Below are 22,538 nucleotides of genomic sequence, written 5' to 3' on the forward strand. Positions count from 1 at the left end.
CCAATGGTGAGGAACGACAAAGACCAACTACCTGGTCGTTCTTCTACTGAGCCATTGCTCTTGCTCTAAACGAGATATTGTGGTCATAGGACTCAAAGAAGAATGTAGTGATGGCAAAGATTCATTAAGACCATAACGATTATGTTTTCTTTCTTCTTATTTGTATGGAAAGAATTATCAAAGTCTTCTTACTTTCAAAAGGTGATCATCTCTTTATATTCTTGCTAATTCATATAGCGATTACCAGGACCGTCTCCGAGAATTTAAATACATTGGCCAAGCTAAAATAAAAAGACCCGTAAGCCTTGACGAACATTTTTTATTCGCTAATGTATACGGATAAAACTATTATCGACATATTTATTATAAGCAGAAACTATTCTAAGCATGTAATTATCTCATAAACCATTGCAAATAACCATATTTTTAACACCAAAAAACATATATATGTAATATGTATAAAAACATTTGTAACGCCGAAACTTATGTGCCCCGGCCGATGGTGCGGCTCACACCTCCGAGCCTCCCCTGATGATTACCTTTTATCTTCTCACCAACTTGGTAGGTGACGTTGTAACTACTAGATGTAAACACACAAGTGAGCTGCGTAACAAATGATGCAATGAATTGAAAAAAAAAAGGAAAATTGGATTTTAATAACCCCAACTTAGTGCAGTTGGCCGATAATAATCCCAACTTTAAAAATAGCTGTCACTGGTCCCAACTTTCACACTATTTGTTTTCACTGGACCTCCGTTAAAAAAAAATTTAACGACGTTAAGTTTTTTCCAAATTTCAGATTGATATTTTAGGGCTTTTGATCAGAATGAGAATATGAATCGACTGATGTAAAACTTAACTCGAAATGGTGTTTTAAACAGTTTGATTTTTGTTAATTAAAAGTTTAAACATCAGAATTGAAGCATCCTTTAGTCGTTTGGACCACCGTTTGATGGTAAGTTTTACATCAATCGACTCGTATCCTCATTCCGATCAAAAGCCCTAAAATATCAGCTTGAAATTTGGAAAAAACTTAACGTTGTTAAGTTTTTTTAACAGAGGTCCAATGAAAACAAATTGTGTGAAAGTTGGGATCAGTGACAGTTATTTTCAAAGTTGGGATTATTATCGGCCAACTGCATTCAGTTGGGATTATTAAAATCCAATTTTCCAAAAAAAAAAACTATATTTCTTATTCAACATCTTCTTCTTTGATCTTGCAAGTTAATAAAATATGCGAATGCGAAAAATTTATGATTCCCGAATTTAGAATGTTGATACAAACAGTTCCAAGTTTAGAGTTTATATAAAAATGAAAACTAAATACAAAAGTGATAGCAGTTTGATTGTCGGTCGACGAACACAATTGTCATTTGTCAAAACTTGGATTGGAAATTTTGCAAATTTTGTTTCTGATAAATTTGTTTAAACAGTTAACAATAAAATTATAAAATACATCGGAAGACAACCTTTCCGGAATACGCCTTTTGGGCCACAATTTGTTTCTCAAGGGTCACGGGTAAGTGGCCCAGTGGGTAACAGTCAAATTCACTAGCAGGCCTCCACTTGAATTTGGGCTTTCTACCTGATATTAGCCACCAATCCACCACCTCTAGTTTACTTTTACTCAAATGTTTAAAAAACCGGTATTTTACTCATACCAGATTTTATTAAAAAATGATACAACAGGTTGACTCAGGGTGTACCGAGAGGTTCAACTGGATTATGTAATTTTACCCTAGTTAGAGATGCACAAATCGGGTGTTTTTAGGAGCCGGAACTGGGTAGGAACCAGTTCCGGGTATCGTGAATAAAAGTCAAGAAATAGATCAGTTCTGGGTATCGTGAATAAAAGTCAAGAAACGGATCAGGTATGGTCAGGTTTTTGACCAAGTTTGCCGGGTTTTTATCGGATCCGGGTATAATTTTTTCAAGGAACCGAAACCTTGTTCGTACCCACGGGCCGGGTAGGACCAAGTCTGGTTCCAGGTCGAGTCCAGAACTGGGGTTTTTTTTTTCCCACCTCTACCTCTAGTCTCAACTCTACACAAGAATGCATAAAGCCGGATTTTAGAGCAAACCGGTTTGAATCGAGTCAAAAAAGGTCTAAACCAAATCGACCTAAATCACTTAGGAGTAGAAACTGCTTTTCAAAGAAAATAATCAAATTTGAACCGGCAAATCGTAATCTGAGAGAGCCGGTGTGTTTTCTGGATCAGTATCCAGGTTCGATATGCACCTCGACCTCTAGAGACTAGTTTTAAGGATTGTATTTCAATTTCGATTTTGCATTATGTCTTCCCTTATACGTTTGTTTTGAGCATTTATTTTAAGCTAAACGTCTATACCAACATTTAGTTTGAGGGAGCATGTTAATGAGTTAGGAATAGGATTGTGAGAGTAGTTAATCCACTACTAAGCTCGAGTTTGTAAAATTACTCACGAGTCAAGCTTAAGATCTAGACACCTAACTTCAAACGCATGGATCTTGATTCACCTTGGCTTCTTTTATATCCGGCTCCTTTTCGGACGTTTGTAAATACTGTTTTTTTCTTTAAATAAGTTTTCAGCGTTACGATTTTTTAATGGAAATAATTTTATATTGATTAATTGATTAACCTTAAATGAAAATATTCTAACCAACATACCAAAAGTATAATTCAAATTTCAAAGTCGAACTCTCGATAAAAACATCCGAGAGACCAACTATTTATTTCATAAAATAAAATAGTAAAACACAAATACATAATATAAGATGTCCATTACTGTACAGGTTCGAAACCAGTAGAGGAATAAAAATAATAACACAATTAACGATCCAATCTGATCAAATCACTTAAACTGTCAAACCAAATACCATCGATCATCTTCATATTCATCTTCAACCCCAATATGTTCTTCTCTTACAATTCCAAATTCAACGTTATCATCACCATAATCATAATCATCATAACCTCCATCGCTAGCTAAATACGCTAATGCTTCGATAGCCGAAGTACCAGCCGGGCAACAACCAATCATTTCACGATCATGAGATTCAACTGATCTCAACTTCATGGTTCCCTTGGCCTTGTCTTTAGACTTACAAACCGGATGTGCATGACACCCTAAGCATCTTGTCGTACCGCATTTTCCGGTGAATTTGGAGTGGTTTGTGGGCTTGGTTGAAACTTTGGTGAATAAACCAGCGACTGAGGATGAGTCCACAGTTTTAACGTGACGAGACAATGGAGTGGGTAGGATTGTGTTGACGACCCTAACTCTTCATTGGAACTGTGATTGTGAGCTGATGAATTGATATATTATTGGGTTTGGAATTGTGTTAAGTGATTTTATATAGATGAAGGAGAAAGTGGTTGGAGTGTTAGTAATTTGTTTGCTTGGGGAACAAGATGGATTCGTTGGTCAACTGTGTTGCCGTGTTCCACAAGGATTGATCACTTGTAGTTTGTGCTCCATACGATGTACATTCCTTTATTATTTTTAATATTATTTTTGTATTCATATTGATCGGCTAACTAAGGTCTATGAATTTCAGCTTTAATCAGAGGCGAAGCTTGACCAAAATCATGGGGGGCCGAAGTTATGGATCCAAAAAATTTCGAGTCAGCAGTTCAGTTTGGGTCGGGTCAAAGTCAAACAAAAAAAAATTTCGAGTCGGCGGGGCGGGCGGGTCAAACAATATAAAATCTAAATAAATACTTTTTCTTCATTCATTCAAAAGACCATTCTTACAAAAAAAACCAAATACATATTTTGTTAACAAAGGACCTAAAATACTTAAGACGATCTAAGAATGACATTGCAATGAAGGGTGATTGGGTGAGTACCTTGTAGAAGAATTAACCGGCTGGTCTGGCTGGTTCGATTCACTTGTTGAAGCTTTGTGGCGTTTACTCTCTTGTCCATCATCAATTTTTTTGTAAAAAGAATGAAGAGTTTTCGTCTTTTTCATGTTATAACTCCTAACAAAATAACAACAGTACGCTTTGTTTAAATTACAATAATACTATTTCCGACCCTAATTTTAACCAAATCAACCCTAAGTTCAAACAAATACACCCTAATTAAGTAATTATAACCCAAATAAACTATTACCGTGACTCGGGTGTCGGGTGACGAACTGATTCAGTGGGGTGCAGCCGTGCAGGGTGCAGGTTTGGCGGCGAAAAACAGCGGCCGCGCTAGCCGCTGATGACGATGAAGGAGCAGATGAAGAATGCGCAAATGATTGATGAAGATTGAAGATGGAGATTGTCATATTTGAGCCGGCCACCCTAGTAATATGAAACGTCAATTGTGAATTTGTTATTATCAATTTTTTCATGTATCAAATTGTTTTTAACAACTTTAGTTTGGTTACAATACAAGTCCTTAAAGTTTGGGAATTCTTTAAAAAAAAGCAAATTATAATAACAAATAGATTTTATATAAAACAAAAACCAAACGTTGGGTTCTTATATAACAAAACTCAGTCTCAGTGGAACCACAAACCAATATTATTCTTTGAAAAAAGTATTTCGGGGGTGTGGGGGGGGGGGGGCTTAATATGTATAAAAAAATCTGGGGGGGCGGACTTACTACCTATAAAAATTTTCGGCCGAATATCGGAAAATATACACTCTCGAGCGGAAAAAACGGGGGGGGGGGGGGGACTCCCTTGCCCCAATGATCCTGCGCCCCTGGCTTTAATACAATGTGGTTGAGATTAATGGTATTTTAATGTTCATAACTAAGTTACTAACCCGTATCTTTTTTTTTAGAACGGTGAGTTGTTGTAAAAGGGCCGGAGGTATATTGGCAAGATGCAATCTAGGTCATGTTAAAGTATATTTTCGTTCAATTACATCGTATTGTAGGCTATAGCTCATAAGAAAATTAAATCAGTTTAGCCGGTTGAATTCACCATGTTTAAAAGTGTTCCATACTTCCATTTATGAGATGATAATGGTCCATTTATCATAATCTAATTGTTCCATACTTCCATTTCTGAGAATCTGAGATGATAATGGCCCGGCCATTGAACTTTTGCATGGTAGACCTCAACGAGAAAGTGAAATAGAGTGATTTAATTGTTGGTTGATGTGTTAAAGCATTCTTAATGAGTTTTGTCATAATACTTCATTTTCAACTACCATTCTATAAATATATATTAGAAATAAATTTATATTGAAAATAATAACAAGACAAAATAGTTAGGAGTTAATATTATAAATAAAAGAAAGAGAAAACAAAATATAGAGATGGTAACGGAGAATGAGTTACGAAAGATTATTAAAAAATGATGTATAAATTAAAGATAGGGGAAAGTGAATACGGTGGTGTTAGTCGTGCAATCTTACACGAAAAACGAATCAAAACTACGTAGTTTTGATTAAATCCCCTAACATTTAACTAAAATATCTTCACCTTTTATAAAAGTTCTTTATTTACTAATCACGAATTCAAATACTCACTCTTAATTGAACCCCTCTTATGCTTTTGGATCTACTAAGTCAGTTGCCCGCGTGATGCAGCGATGTACGCACAAATGCAACCGGTGTTAATACGTTTGTAACCTCGCAACGGTACGTGCGTAACCCGATGGTGGTATGCATTTAATGTGGCATCGGGTGTGTAACCGGTGTCCATAAGCGCGTGGCAAAATGCTTATACGCGAGCAACCCGGTATGTATAAACAATGTCATCCACGTAACCAATGCTTGAACGCGCATAGCAGGTGGCGATAAGCAAGAAGCAAAGATGAAATGTACAATAATTTCAAATAAACTACTTTTAACCCAATCCTTTTTGACGGATTTGTTCTGACCCGAAAACGTATTAACCTGAAGCCCGTTTTGACATGAACCCTTTCGATCTAAACCCATCCCGACATACACTAAATTAACCCTTTTTGTATTAACTTATTCCAACCCTAACCCGTTTCAACACCATTAACCGAACATGCCTGACCCATTGCCGGTAATAATCGGTAATCACGTAACATGTTAGTTTTTCAAAAATTAATAAACTATAGCAATAACATACTCAAATTAAAGATAATAAAGTGCTCGTTTTTATGGTGTAATTTTTTTAGAAAAATTATTAAGTGTGAAAAAGTTACGGTCGTTAAAAATTCGTGGGGTAGTTGGTTAATAATTAGGGGGAAAATATGTAATTGTTTAATACATTAACAAAACTTGATTGAAGTTGAAGGATCATTATTGTATATTGTTTTTGAGTAAACAAAGAGTATTTTATCCCTACATTTTTAAAGTTATATGCATTGTTACTTGCAAAATATACAATAAGAGTGGTACCTCTTAAAATTTAAGAGGTCATTCACTCATGCTTTATATATAGTATAGATATAGATAATAGTTAAATAATAAATAAATGAAAAAGAAAATTTAACAAATAAAAACACGAAGATATCGTTAATTTGAAAACATGCATGCATTTCTCATTACCTCAGTAAGTTGAGATTCCTTGAATTATTTGAGTTTTTTTTATTTTTCTATTCTTAGGATTTATTTAAGTTTCGTATTATTCTAAATGATGTCACACACAATGCTTTAATTATAAAAAAAAATAAAAACAAAAATATCCTATCTTGAAAAACCTGTAAAACTGTTGTATTTAAACCATTTTAGCCAAATTAATTCCTCTTTAAAAACCTTGACACAATGAATATTTGGGATAGATATCCCTGAAAACAGACACTATATTTAAAGAGTTTGACATTTTGTCACCTTTTCGCTAATGGAGGCGTGGAACTATGTAATTACTGTAAACATGGAAAGAAGTTCAATTAAATGAGTTTTTAAATCAAACTACGAGTTTTGATTGATTTGTCGTGTAATCAGGGCCGGCCCAATAGTACAAGAGACTAAAGCCTAAGCTTTAGGCCCTCAAAATTTAAAGGCAAAAGGCCCCATTTTTTGAAATAAGATTCATATGTTTAGTGTTCATATTATTATTTACTGCGCCTTCTTATCAAATATGTTCTTGGCATTGCAATGGTACTTGGGCCTTTTTATTCCACGGAAACGTACGTTCGAATCCTATTGGTTTCTAGTAATTTCCTTTTCCTAGTTCTTTTATTTAATTTACTTCCAGAAAAACCTTGCAATATAATTTTCTTAAATTTCTAATTTCTAATGGTTCACATGTCTTTCTAGACAAGATATAAAATGTTGTGTTCTATGTATATTACTTTTATGAATTATATGTTTCTATATAATTAGAAAAGAGATTTATTTGTTAGGTTTTTTTATTGTTTCTATTTAAAAATATTGCATTAGTTTTTATTATATACAATAGTTTAATTTTGAGAGACGATACGAGAAACACCTATAGTTTCAAAGTTTATCAACCCTCACAACTCACTATCGTTGGACATTCATGAGTCAAGTTTTAAAAGTTTGTTTTTTTCTTATATCTTTCAATTTTCATTTTCACGATTTAAGGTTTCATTTCATTTGTTTACGTTGTTAGTAAAGTTATGCTTGATTTTTGTCTGAATATGCTTGATTTTGCTTAGTTGATTTTTGGCTTACTTTTACCTTAGTTGAATCCGCTAAGTTCATTAATTGGCTTATGCTAAGTGGTGGAATTTGAGTTGGAGTAACAAATACAATGTCCCATATAAAATCTTATTGGTTAATTTCATCAAATTTCGACGTGCATGTTAGGTTCGTAAAGGAAAAAAGTTTTTTTTTTGGGAAAAAGGCCTCATATATTTTAATTCGCTTTAGGCCTCTAAAAATGTTGGGCCGCCACTGCGTGTAATGTTGCACGCTAACAGCACCGTATTCAGTTTTCCCTTAAAGAAAATTATGTTTATAAGTTAAATTTTAAAGATGAAGATAGAGAAAACTCATTGGAATGCTCTTAGGAAGAGAAAGAAAAATAAATTTATTATAATACCCTTTTGTTATGTAAATAAATTAATAGTGTGGTTTAATTTGATTCACACAATTGGTTTTCAAATTTTTGAAACAGGGATGAGTTCTAAAATGAAATTAACCATATTATATATATGGGAATGTATAAATGAAATTAACGTGTTAAACGTGAGAATACAGTAGAATAATTATCATAGAGTAATTACATAATTACTCTACTTTACTTAAGTATCACGTTTAACCGTTAATGTCATTAATTTGCATTTGATCCAAACCTTATATATAGGGTGAGTATCATTACAGAACTGTTATATTATTTAAAAACTTGAAGGAACCCTTGAAAACTAACATTTTTTTATAAAACATTTTGTATTTTAATGTTATTTGAGTGTAAAATTAGTTTTTATACATATCTATGTTTTGTGTTACACCTATGTAAATTTTTTAGTACATAAATTTTACACATATGTAAACTTTTGATTATATGTAATAAATTTTTTTTATATAAAATATGATAAAACTAATCCTATATAATGTTAATATATAAAAAAAATTATAAAAATGTTTGGTTGTTTAGAGTTCTTAAGTGTTCTTAACTTTTTTAGATTTCTTAAATACTACCAACCATATATATATACACTAGATTAGAACCCGCGTGATACACGGGTTAGTAAAAAATATAATAAAAGAAAACACATGGAGTACACAGGTTAATAATAAAACAAAAACGATAAATAAATGATAATATAAACATTTACAAACATTTTTGTTAATATCATAAAATTACCAATTACATACACGTAATAGACATTAGTGTTTTGTATTAGTCAACAAACGTTACAAAACTTTAAAGTTTTCTATTGGTAAGCTTTCATGGAGACTATATATAGGCCATGTTGTACAAAGTTATATAGAAATTTGAATAGAACTCTTTAATTTCAAACCAAAGTGATAAAATTTGAGAAGTTTCATTTCATAAATTGGATTTAATCAAATAACCAAAAGGATATAATTAAATTATCGAAACCCATGTTTTTACCAACGAATCTCCTATGAATGTTTTACTTTTGTGTTGCATTCGATAAATCGATACCCATGTTGATGAATATCGAATGAAAAACATGTAAAAAAATAAATCAAACAAACCTTATAATTCCAATGTAGAAGACGAATGCAAAAGCAGACGACGATCGTTAAATGAATATGTATAGTCTAATCACATTTATACTTTGAATTATGATATAATCATTATAGAATTAGGGTTGAGGATTACATAGAATTGTTAGGTTTAAGCTTGAATGTTGGAAATTGAATTGCTTTTAACATAGTCTGATTGTTTACATAACCCACTATATGTGAATTGAATTTTATTTTTAATGAAAAGGAAAAAAAATGTCATGTGACAATTTAAATAGATTTGATTAAAAGTATTTTAATGAAAAAGAAACAACAAAAAAATGTCAAAATGCCATGTGACAATTTAAAGAGATTTGGTGAAAAATATTTGAATGAAAAGGAAAAAATAAAAAAAAATGTCAAAATGTCATGTGACAATTTAAATAGATTTGATGTAAAGTATTTTAATGAAAAGGAAAAAAATAAAAAAAATGCCAAAATGTCATATAATAATTTAAAAAGATTTGATAAAAAGTATTTTAATAAAAATGAAAAAGTAAAAAAAAATGTCAAAATGTCATGTGGCAATTTAAAAAGATTTGATGGAAAGTAGGAAAAAATTGTTGTTTAAAATCCACTCTTTTATTATTATTATATATATATATATATATATATATGTAAAGGATGGAATACAAAAATCCTTTATCGTGCATTACGTACGCGAGGCTATGAATCGTCGATCTTCAATAACCCTAAAATCACAAATACGCGAGCCGGCCTCCGTCAACCTCTTCTCCCGTCGATTTCGTCGATTCCGTCCACCTTCACCATCCCCGTTCAACAATTCTGTCCACCGTCGCGACCATCGTCTACCGTCGTGACCACCATCTTCTCCGACACAACCATCAATCGTTGCTCACAGGTCAGTTGTCAAATTGAGCAATTGAAATTGAAATTGAAATTGTTGAACCTAATTGATCAATTAACCTTGAAATCGATCCAATTAATCATCAATTTGAATATTCAATCGATCAATTATGATAAACTTTAAACCTGAACGTTTAAAGGTTTAACCTTTGAACGTTTAAAGTTTGTGATTTTGAACGTATTAGTGTTTTTAACCTTGAACGTTTAAAGTTTTTGTGATTTTTTCTTGAACGTTTTAGTGGAACGTATTTCGCGTACGTAATGTACGTTAAGCGATTATTGTACGTTAACTCACCCCTATATATATATATAGGGGATGGTTATCCTAAAAATAATTAGTTTCTTAGGAAGACTAAGAATAAATCATAGCCATTGGATCATGTCAATCAATGGTTGAGATTTAAAATTACCAAAAACCGTCATAGTTTTCCAGAACTACTCTTTCACCATTATAACCAACATAGTTTCCTAGAATTATTCTTTCACCATAGGTTTTAATGCCAAATGTCAAAATTCTATTGGTTTTTACCATTCATAGGAAACAACTTCTTTTTATTTGAACCCTTTTCTATATATATACACATATATATAGAGGTAGGTTCAAGAGAAAAATCAAAAAAAGAGGAAACGCAAAAAAAGTAGGGAACTGAGAAACTCTTCATTTTACATGTAAAAAATAATATAAAGTTTGATTTCACATGTAAAAGATTAGTTTTAACAAAAACTCTTTTGTTTATAAATACATATAGAAAACATTTCAATAAAAAAAATAATTTTGTAAGATTTTTTTTATCGTTTTTTAACTGAAAAGGAATTCTATTTTAAACGGCTTCTACATGTGTTTATATGTAAAAAAACTCTAAAAAAATTATGTAAACATGTGTTTTTCATGAAAAATGAATTTTTTTGTATTTTTTTACATGTAAAATGAATTGTTCCCCAATTTTTTTGAGTTCTCTCTTGAACCTGCCCATATATATATATATATGTGCGGCTTGGTCTAGTGGTAGGAGGCTTGGGTTCTCCAATAATGACTCAAGTTCGAATCCCACTTGTGTCATATATGGGTGGATATTGGCAATGAAGGATTTGAGCTAAGCCTTGCGCAAATGTTGTTAGTTCGAACCTTGAGTCCACTCGGGTTTTCGTCCCACCGTGTGTTACGTCAGAGAGTTATGCTCTTGTGGTGGCACAACGACTGTCAAGTGGCAGTCGGCGGCATGGTTTCCCGGGGGAACGCCCAAGCCAAACTTTGAAGCCAGCGTGAGCTCGGTTAAGACAACATAGTCTGGCCAGAGTGGGGCATCGGAGCTCTCGAAATTTAGAGAGTACGGTAGCCAAAATACAAGAAAGTCGCCATTTTAAAAAAAATACAATACTACTTTCATACAATAGGTACGCGAGAACCTTGAGCCCCGATTTCAATTTCTCACGGTCTCACAAATGTAGATAACCTAAATATAACTTAACAGTCTAATTCATGGATTCAACTGATCACTCGAGCGTACTCAATACTATATGTGTGTGTGAGACAGAGATAAAATCAAAACCGTGTTGAGCCTAAAAACCCAATACTATGTATCGATACTCCTAAATCAACGGATGAGATACTAATGAGAAATACCTCAATTACTTTTTGATTAAAAAAACCATAAAAAATAGTATGTGTTATGATTGTTATTAGACCATGTGTAGTCATAAATCTCTCCCCCCTCTCTAGGCATTATGCGTCACGTGACACCCAGTCAGAGTTATGGTTTTTTTGTAAAAAGAGAGTGTAGTCATAACTTTCTACTCCTAGGCGTTATGCGCCACGTGACGTCCAGTCACTTTTACTTTTTTTTTATTACTTCACAATCTAATATTTTTACTATATTTATAAGTATGGTATTGGTAGAATGGATATTTGATATAAATATGATATTAATTTAAGTATGGTTAGGTACACCTATCTCTATCTTCTTCTTCTAACTCCTTCTTCTCTGTAACTCACCCACCCACAACCACTACCACCACCACCACCATAACTCACCCACAACCACCACCGATCATAAAATTAGCCGATCTGTAACTCCTTCTTCTCCGATCTGTACCTCCAATCCACTCACCAAATCATCCAGTACCTTCAGCAGAGACAACCAACTATGTAGAGAACGGTCAGATTTGTTGATATGCGTGCCATTCAAGCGTTTTGTAGAAAACGCCGGAAAAAATAACAAAACGCCGGGAGGGGGGGCGGTGTGCCCCCGACGTTGTAACACAAAACGCGGCCATAACTTATCGACTACGGATGGTCTTAAATAAAGAAAGTATAGTAATGATTACATACACTTTTGTGTTATTTTGGGTTGGAGTACATTATAGAAAAGGAGACTTATAATGTTATATTAATGGAGAAAGATTTCAATTTTATTCTTATAAATTAAAATTTTTTAGAAATGTCTTTTATAAATAAGTATTGACGACATGTTTGTCTTAACGCATATTTTATGACATGTTTGGCCTCAAAACATTTTTCACGACCTATTTAGCCACCAATTGCTCTTTCATGATGTGTTTGGCCTTGTTTTTTTTCCATTTTTGTACAACAATGATTTTCTTATATTTAGCCTACCGCACTCTCAAAATTTGAGAGCCCTAATGCTTTACTCTGGCCAAATTGTGTTGTCTTAATCGGACCCACACAAGCTTTAGAGTTTGGCTTGGACGTTCCCTTAGGAAATTATACCGTTGGCTGTCACTTGACAGTCATTATTAATATTACATTATTATAACTATTTTGACTTAAATTTTGTTTTTCTTTTATAACTTTTAATGTATAAGTTATATATAATTTTAAATATGCTGTTGAGACATGTTTATTTTTATCTACATGTTATCATAAATTTACATAAAACCGAGTTGTGTCAAATTTATGCTCTTCATGTTCAACACGTAGATAAAAATAAGCACATCTCAATAGTATATTCGAAACTTTATAAAACTTTATACATTAATATTTTAAAAAAATCAATTATGAGCAAAATTAGTTATAACAACGTAATATTAAAAAAACAAGAACAAAGAGGCCAACCGCATTAGAGGCTAACATATTGTGAAAAATGTGTTTGGTGGCCAAACAGGTCGCGAAAGACGTGTTGAGACCAAATATGTCGTGGAAGACGGTTTTGAGAACAAACATGTCATCAAATACGTGTTTATATGGGACATTTCTGAAAACATTTATTTATATTGACAAATATGAAATCTCTATTATTAATTTTAAGAATTTTCCCTTTATCAAAAGCAGTCGATGATGGATGTTGAGTCATCGTAATCCTATTAAAAAGCAATCTCAATGTTTAGAATCTTAACATGTTCAGGGCCATTGAGGCGTTCATGTTCCTTATCTAAAAGTGTTGAAAGTCATAGTTATGCTCTCATATTTATCACTCACTTGGGTCCTACTAGCTAGGGACACCCCTATACGCCATGTATAGTAATACACGGGACATATAGACATTCTCGTATAGTATTATACGGGGCATAGGGAGAGTATTCTAGAAAACCTCCTTGTTTAAGGGTTCTGTTAGGGACCCCTTTATACACACTGTATAGCACTATAAGTAAATTATTTAAAAGTAATATACCTAAATTCATTTGATTATGTATGATAATATTTTAAGCAATATTTTATATATTATACCATATATCGAACTTTTATTGTATTGCATGGAAAATTCCACTAGTTCTTTGTTTGATTAAAAAACATAAAGGTGAGTATTGAGCATATGACCTTTTGACATGATGTGAATATCTTCACCCCTATACATATCTTGATATATATTATATCTATTTGAACTTCAAGCGACTTGATCGGCACATATTAATCCATATTATATCTTGATATTGATTATGTATATAAAAAAAGATGATGTTATCCGACCCATTGCAAATTTTCCGACATTTGGTGAGATCAATTTCTTGTCTTCAACCAGGTATGCCAATTGTATTAAAAAGAGATAATAATGTGAACATTTTTGTGTGTCAACTTCTTCACAAACATAATTAATGAATTATTTAACGTCCTTTTTGGAATATTCAAACCTTTTGTATTTGTGTTTATGCCCATTGGAGTAATATTGATCTTGGAATGTGATGTATATAAAGCAACAAGAACAAGATGGAGTTGAACAGATGATCAAGGATTTGAAAGAAGAAGTGAGTAAAGAAATACTGACAATGATGGATATTCCGATTCGACATGCAAAGCTGTTACAACTAATCGACTCAATCCAACGCCTTGGCATTGCATATTATTTTGAATACGAGATTAACCAAGCATTACAAAACATATTTGATGCATATGGTGATAACTGGACAGGCGCTAACGCTTCCCTTTGGTTTCGTCTCCTGCGACAACAAGGATTTTTCGTTTCAAGTGCTTAGTGCATAATTGTAAATTCGTTTTGAATATAATTAATGATGCGGTAAAAACCTAATGTTTTCTTATATAAATTGAACAGATGTTTTCAATCAATACAAGGACAAAGATGGACCTTTTAAAGAGAGTTTAAAAAATGATATTCCCTTGTTACTTGAGTTATATGAGGCAACTTTTTTGAGGATGCCTGGGGAAGTCATGTTGGATGAGGCTCTTGCTTTTACAAGAACTTGTCTTGGTGACATAGCAAATGATCCCATTTTGATAAACTCTTATGTTTCTACTATGATACAACAAGCGCTGAAGCAACCTTTGCATAAATGGTTGCCGAGACTAGAGGCATTACGCTACATACCATTCTACGAACAACAAGCTTCTCGTAATGAGTCTTTGCTCAAACTTGCTAAGTTAGGGTTCAACCTGCTTCAATCACTGCACAAGAAAGAGCTAAGCCAAGTTTGCAAGTAAAAAAATATTATTAATCTTTTGTTCACCTTTCAATACATTAAAGTTAAGTCTGAATTTATTTTATTAGAATAGGTACTCCTAAGTTTTTCTTTGGAACTTTTTGTATTACTTCTAGGTTCGCTATCTCTATAAGCAAATGGTAAAGTAAGTTCGCATGCGACAGCTGACAAGAAAACTCCATAGAGTTTGGTGATAAACTCAGTTGGGTTCACTTACCAGTTACCACCCAAGCGAACTTGCATAGTTAGCTTATAGGTAGCGAACGGCATAGAAGTACAAAGTTTAGAGGAAAATTTGGAAGTACCGGTCACGTTTCTAATTAATAGCATATTTCCAGAAATATTAGCAAGAATCACGTTACATGTGTGTGTATCTGTCGTAGGTGGTGGAAAGATTACGATCTTCCTAATAATCTACCTTACGCCAGAAATAGACCGGTCGAATGCTACTTTTGGGCATTAGCAGTGTACTTTGGCCACACTATTCTGTATCTAGAGTCTTCTTAGCAAGATTTTTTTTACTTCAAACACTTTTTGATGATACTTATGATGCCTACGGGACATATGAAGAACTCGAGAAATTTACTGAAGCAATTGAAAGGTATGCCTATAAACGAAAGAGAAGTTTGTCAACTGGAACCAAATAAATTAATGAGTTAAGTGCCATTTTAGTACATGTGGTTTGTCCAGCTACGCAGCTTTAGTACCAATTTTGAATTTATTGCAAATGGCTACCTTACTTTTTTAAAACTTGCAAGTTTAGTACTTTTTTTAACCCCGTCTATTTTTCCCGTTAAGTCAGGGGTAGTTTAGTAATTTCATAATTTCCTTCATCATTTTTCTTATTTTTTTTCCATCTCTCTTTTCTCTTCCCGTATTCAACCCCATCTTCCCCCTTTTAAACTCTTATCCTATATCCAAGCAAACCTAAAATCCCAAATTCCAAACCCCATATTTGTTCTTGAGGTTGCATATTGAGAGAACACCTAAAGCTTTTTGTGCTTTCTCATGAGATATTATTAGAAATTTAGAGGTAAGAGAAAAAGGGGGTGGTTTCCCAACATCACCGCCGCACCTCCACCGCCGCCATATACAACCGTCGTCGCCTAGGATTCCCAAATGGAACAGTCAATCGGGGCCATGAAGTTAACCATCGTCTCCTAGGGTTCGTAAACGGAATCAAACAACAGTCAATTGGAGCTACAAAATGCAGCACAAAATCAAACAGTCGAAATATGAGACATAGACGGAACGGAAGAGCAACATGGAGGTGGTGCTGGGCTGATGTCCGGCGGTGGCTGTGGTGGTTGCTGGGTTGTCGTCGTTGTTTCGTGGTGATTGTGTAGGTTCTACAAGTGGGGGATGGGGATGTGGTGGTATTGATTGGCAGCGGACAGTGGTGGCTGATTCGGTGACGGTTGCCGAAGCTTGGACGGTGGAAGATGGTGATGGTATATGAATTGCAAGAGAAAGAGGGTGAGGGTGAGGGTTCCGGTGGTGGGTGGTGGCTGTGGATTTGACCGGAGATTTGGTGATGGGGTTCCAGTAGTAGGTTTTCTAAAGAGGGTGGTTGTGGATTTAAACAAAGACGTGATGGTACTTGCCGGAAATGATGACCGGAGCAAAAGAGAGGATAGAGAGAGACGGTGAAGAGGAAGATCTGGTAGAAGACACGGAGAGAAAAGGGAAAAAGGAAAATAAAGTAATTTAATGAAATTACCAAAGTATCCCTGACTTAACGGAAAAAATAGACGGAGTTAAAAAAAGTACTAAAAGTGCAAGTTTTAAAAAAGTGAGGTAGCCATTTGCAATAAATTCAAAATCGGTACTAAAGTTGCGTAACTAGACAAACCACAGGTACTAAAATGACACTTAACTCTAAATTAATTTATCAACTAAGTAACAAGTAATTTGTAGGTGGTCAGCTACACCATCGGATGAGCTTCCTGAAAATATGAAACTTATATATCGAATCCTCATGAATCTTTTTGGAGAGATGGAGGAAACCTTGTCGAAGGAGGGAAAATCATTTCATATTAACTATATCAAAGAGGCGGTAAGAATTAGCCCACCCTACCCGAAATTTTTGGATTTGTAGCCTGTAGGCGGGTTAAGGAATATTGATAACTGATAAGTACTGTTTTTAAACATTTGCTTAAAGTGTTTGTACAAATTATAGACAGTTAACTACCATGGTTAGTAAATTAAGAGCACCCATAATGTGCTACAAATCCTAAAGTTTGAGTCTATGTAGTACCCAGCAAACTTGAGAAGAGTTGAAATAATCCATTGTGAAACTTTGAAGTTACTTTGAAGTTTGTGGCAGGTTTGTCTCTCAAACGTGCAACAAACTTGCATTGTAGGCCCCCCATCTTTTATACACACATACTATATGTACATATATTTAATATTTTTAATAGGTTTGTAAAGGTTTATTGTTGTGGAAGAGAATGAGGGTTTTTAAAAAAGTTTGGAATTTGAAATGGCGATGATGTATCGGTTTGTATGAGTTTATTGTTGTGGATGCTCATCGAGTTCCATGATGATCAGGGAGGCAAACTTAAAAGTTTGCTTGTCACACACAAAATAATAATAATAATAATAATAATAATAATAATAATAATAATAATAATAATAATAAGGGATCGAGTTCGCTTGTCACAAGCAAGGTAACAAATTCTTTATAGCGTATGGTAGCAAACTGCCAGTTTTACAAGTACTTCTATTTTAGTTGTAGACCTATTTATTTTTAAGAGTGAAATGATCCTAGTTCCTCAACTTATGGAACATAATGATACTGCCACTTGTTTGATAGAAGAGTTAATAATAGATCATTGTACTACAATAGTATTCTTTTATTTGTTGTTATCACAATTATCGTTCTATTATAGATGATAGAATACATCCAAAGCTACATGGCAGAAGCGAGATGGACAAATGAAGGGTATACACCAACGATGGAGGAGCACTTAAAAGTTTCATATATTAGTATTGGCTATAAATGCGCGTTTATAGCAGGTTTTGCGGCCATGGGTAACGTAATCACACATGACTCGTTCAAATGGGCTTTAGGTGATCCTCCTCTCGTCACTGCTTGCTGTCGATATTGTAGAACCATGGATGATGTTGTCACCTACAAGGTACATCAAAATGTGAAATTTGCAATGCTACAAAGGCAATTTTTTCTGCCGTCATGTGAATATTAAGATTATCATAAAAAATGCAGGCGGAGAAAGATAGAAACCATGTCGCCTCTGGTATTGACTGCTACATGAAGCAGTATGGTGTTAGTGAGCAAGAAACGTTTGAATTGTTCAGTAGAAGAGTTGAAGATGCTTGGATGGAACTGAATGAAGAGTTCATCGCATGTAAAGATGTTAAACTTCCTATAACCATGAGGGTAATCAGTTTTGCACGTTCAATGGAGATTCTTTATAAGAACAAGGACCATTTCACAAATGTAGCAGAACTCATTAATCCTATCAAGTCTCTTCTAGTTGATCCAGTCATGATATGAGATCCAGCACATCATGATCCAACAACCGTACTATAAGTATTTGGCTGAGTGTCGTAACATTGAATAAGATGTCAAGTGCTTTTACTAGTTACTTCGAAACTAGAATTTTAATATTTCTATCGGATTTTATTTTACACCGTATTTTCATGTTTGTTTAATAAAGTGTTGTTGTTGTTGTTGTTGTTGTTGTTGTTGTTGTTGCAGTTGTTGTTGTTGTTTAAGAAAGTGTTGTATTATATGTGTTCTAAAACAAACAGTTTGTAGGCCAATCAAATTCAAGGCTTCCTGTAATATATTCAAATGAAGTTCTAAAATAGAATGTGAGCAAAGTAGGCCGATCATAATGCACAACACTGACTAGAAAAAAAAAGAAAGGAGATAAGATCGAGAAGAACCGTTAGAGGTTGATAAACGGGGGAAGCCAGATGTGATCAAAGTGTAGGCCGATCACAATGCACAGCATCAAATATTCCTCTTTAATGGATGGATCCATAAACTTTCATTAAACGTTTTACAAGGCAAGTATTGATAAGCACATTTACAAAAATCAGCAAGTGATAGCCAAGGGCCAGGCGCCCCATATATGCACTTAATATCTTGTTGCACGAAATGGGCAAAAACTAACAGGGTTATGATGCATTAGCTCTCTTCCGATCGCTAGGAAGCAAAGAACTACTAATGGAAGTTGTAGGGCACGTTGTATCCTATATTGATTGGTGGTTATAGCAAGTGTGGGAAACTTAACTTGGTTATGCATCTCTTTGATGAACTTTTATTGAAAGAACTGAATCCGAACGTTAGGACATATAGGGTGACGATACGTGTACATTGCCAAGATGGGTTACTTGTCAAGTAACGTTTCTTTGTAATTTTTAATAATGTTTGTTTCTTTTAATAGCTTCTTAAACGTTTCAATTTCGTTAATGTAATGTAAGTCGTTTTGTTTTGATTAATTTGTCAGCATTAAATGAAAATAACATAACAGATATCTAACTATACTATTAAAACAAAAGAGTTTAAGTCAACTTGGCATATTTCTATTGGTTGTTTCTTAAAGTTTCCATGTATATCTAGCACTTCTCTAATTTCCATGTGAATAAAATAAATTAAAAATAAATTAAAATTATATACAATCAATTCTCTTTAATCTCTTTAATTATTAAAATTAATTATTCAAATGCAGTTTATAATTATTAATATCAATTTCTATTATTTATATTATTTCTATGATTCTTCATATACCAGTCATAGTTTAACCTAAAAACCCAAATCAATTATCTCATCTTTCGCGCCTCCATCCCACGGATCTCTACATTTAATTCATCTATCCGACAAATTCACCGTCTCCCATCGATGAAGCTGTTCACCAGACGGACGTTTTATCTACAACATATCAACCTACATATGATTGTCTTCATAATCCATCAACGTTACTACCCGTCAATTAAATTATCAGGTTTTATTTTTTGTATTTTGATTCAATTGAAACTATATTCTTTTTTTTATATTTCATACCGGTCAATTTTACTACGAATTTAATTTTACTAAAATTGGTTTTAATTATAGATTTATGAAATTGGATCCATTGACTAATTAAAAATATAACAATTGGAGTATAAATTGATATATGTAATCAATTTGTGTATATTAGGAAAAAAACAATCATTTGATTAAGGATTACTTTAATTACGGAATTAAATTACTAACTTATTTTTGCACAACTTATATCAATTGCTTATTAATTATATTATGTTGACTATTTTCATAAATTTCAACCATGTGATTAAGGATTTTAATATATCATAATTTATTATAATTTAGATATACGGTAATTGATAATCAATTTTAGATATACAGAATTAAAAACATTGATGATTAATTATATTAATGTTAATAATGAAGTTAGTAACTTATTTTTCTACATTAATAACTTAATGTTGTATGTTGAAATATGAAGTAGATTTAAATATATCAGTTTTAATTATTTTATCTTTATAATATAATTTAACAAGATTACATTCAAGTATTTCAAATTTTGAAAATCCCCTAATGCAACCTACATATTTTCGTCCATAATTTTAGCTAATTCAAAATTCCTAATTTTATGTTTTTACTTAATTACATTAATACATTCATTCTTTATAAAAGTCTCCAAAATTTGAATCCTTTACTACTTGTGTATAATAACTCTTACATTATCACACCATATTTAGCAAAATCGAATTTGTTTGTTTGAAATGTTTATATTTCTGGTCGTGCTTATATAATTCATTTTTTTTAGTTGTTCGGTTCAAAGTATAATTGTTCAAAAATTAATGGATTTTTTATTTTTAACTTTTCACCACCGGGAAGATGGAGCCAACAAACATTACAATGTAGAACCAATTACATGTGCTTAACAACGACTGTGTCCTCAAGGTTCGTATTTTGAAACTATAACGTCTCAAGGACAATAATAAGCCCGGAGAAGAATGGTCAATAAGATGATTTTTCAAGACAAAATGGTATTGTTACATAAAAATAAAAAGATTACCATAATCCGGACTTTTACTTTTATTTCAAATTACACATTCATTAATTTTAGTATATTTATTATTCACACAATTTTGTACTAATTATTGGATGGTGGATGTTTTTATATTTATTAGTTAGGTTTCACCGATTTTATACCATTACACATTTATATGTTTTTCCGGTAAGGTTATATCGTTTTCCGATAAGGTTTACATTTGTTCACATAAGAGCATCTCCAATCATATATCCACTTTTTCATTTAGTCTAGGTGGCAAATGACATGGATAAGAGATGGGAGAAATAGATGAGAGAGAGTGTTTCATGTTCACAAAAGTGAACAAGTGTGGATGAGTTATGTGAGTGGGGAGTTGGTGAAAGTTAGAGAGGATGAAAGAGAAAAGTAGAGAGATGAGAGAGAAGTTGATTTTTTTTTTGAACGGCAAATTTTAGGATCACTCACGGACCACTGGAGTATAGTACCAGCAGAACCACGCGATCATATCCATCTCCACTAGGCAATAATGCCTAACCACCAATTCAGGAGGAAAGCCAACAAAAGTTGGGAAAACCCCCTTTTATGGGATTCGAACCCAGGACCTTATGGTCCCTAAGCCTTATCCCACCACCAAGATGCCACTAGGCTACAAAGCCATGGACATGAGAGAGAAGTTGATAACTAGATCATCCACCTTGCTTTAGCATTGTGGATGCTCTAATTCAAATCTTCTATAATTGGTAATTTATTTATTATGTGATATTAATATTAATATTTAATTTTTTCATTTCAGGTTATTGTCCCCAACTTGATATAATGGATTGAGGATTTGTTGACAAGATGTCTTATTTTTTATTTAATGTTAATGTATATTTTTTATTATTCATGTAATTATTTATATTTTCACAATTCATGTAATTTAATTGATTATTATATAATCCGGAAATGAAATTTAATTGATCATTTTATAAGGCATTAAGTTAGTTATAGTAAGATAATCAACCTTATATTGTTGTTGGTCAAATTACAATTAAATCACTAATATCAACGCAATTTAAAACATTATTATATTTTTCTAATATTATCGTTTTTAACATTTTAAAATAATACACATTTAATATGACATTTTAGAAACCGATTTTCACCATTCATATTGGGATTTTCACTACTTATATGAAGTTTATAAAAATGTGTTATATAGTTTGACTTTCACCGGTTATTCAAAAACCGAAATTTAACGAATTTAACCATTTCATAAATTTTCAATATTAATGCCTAAAAAATTATTATTTTTAATAACCATTTCTAAATATTTCAAGTTATTATGATGTTAATGTCAATCTCAACTAAATCTATTAATATATTTATTCTTACACATCAAAAATAAAATATATAATAACATGTACATTTATTTAATTCGGTTTTTATATAATACCTTTAATTTATGGTTAATATTCATAACATATTTAAACCCTTATTTTGTATTTTTTATATTTTACCATTTCTTAATTATGTCTATATTTCAAGATTCATACCTTTAATAAAACCCACATATTTTATATAACCGACTAAATACAAAATTCTAAAAATTAAATACAAACTTTTACAAATTGAATGTCAAAATTAATGTATAAAATAAACCCCCATTTTAATATTAAAAAAATAAAAAAAATTCACTTATTTTACATATTAA

At 32.6% G+C, this 22,538-nt stretch overlaps 1 pseudogene across 1 annotated transcript; it reads left to right on the plus strand.

The window, feature by feature from the left end:
* Positions 1 to 13,774: 13,774 nt before the first annotated feature.
* On the plus strand, positions 13,775 to 18,492 carry LOC143615146 (epi-cedrol synthase-like; annotated as a pseudogene). Its single transcript, XR_013150415.1, has 7 exons — positions 13,775 to 13,906; positions 14,079 to 14,351; positions 14,434 to 14,816; positions 15,203 to 15,420; positions 16,737 to 16,875; positions 17,711 to 17,959; positions 18,046 to 18,492. The product of XR_013150415.1 is annotated as an epi-cedrol synthase-like (transcript).
* Positions 18,493 to 22,538: the final 4,046 nt, after the last annotated feature.

The sequence above is a fragment of the Bidens hawaiensis genome, unplaced genomic scaffold (genome assembly GCF_021521415.1).
Source record: "Bidens hawaiensis isolate Kalapana, Puna unplaced genomic scaffold, B.hawaiensis_p1.1 tig00041920_1, whole genome shotgun sequence".
NCBI lineage: Eukaryota > Viridiplantae > Streptophyta > Magnoliopsida > Asterales > Asteraceae > Bidens > Bidens hawaiensis.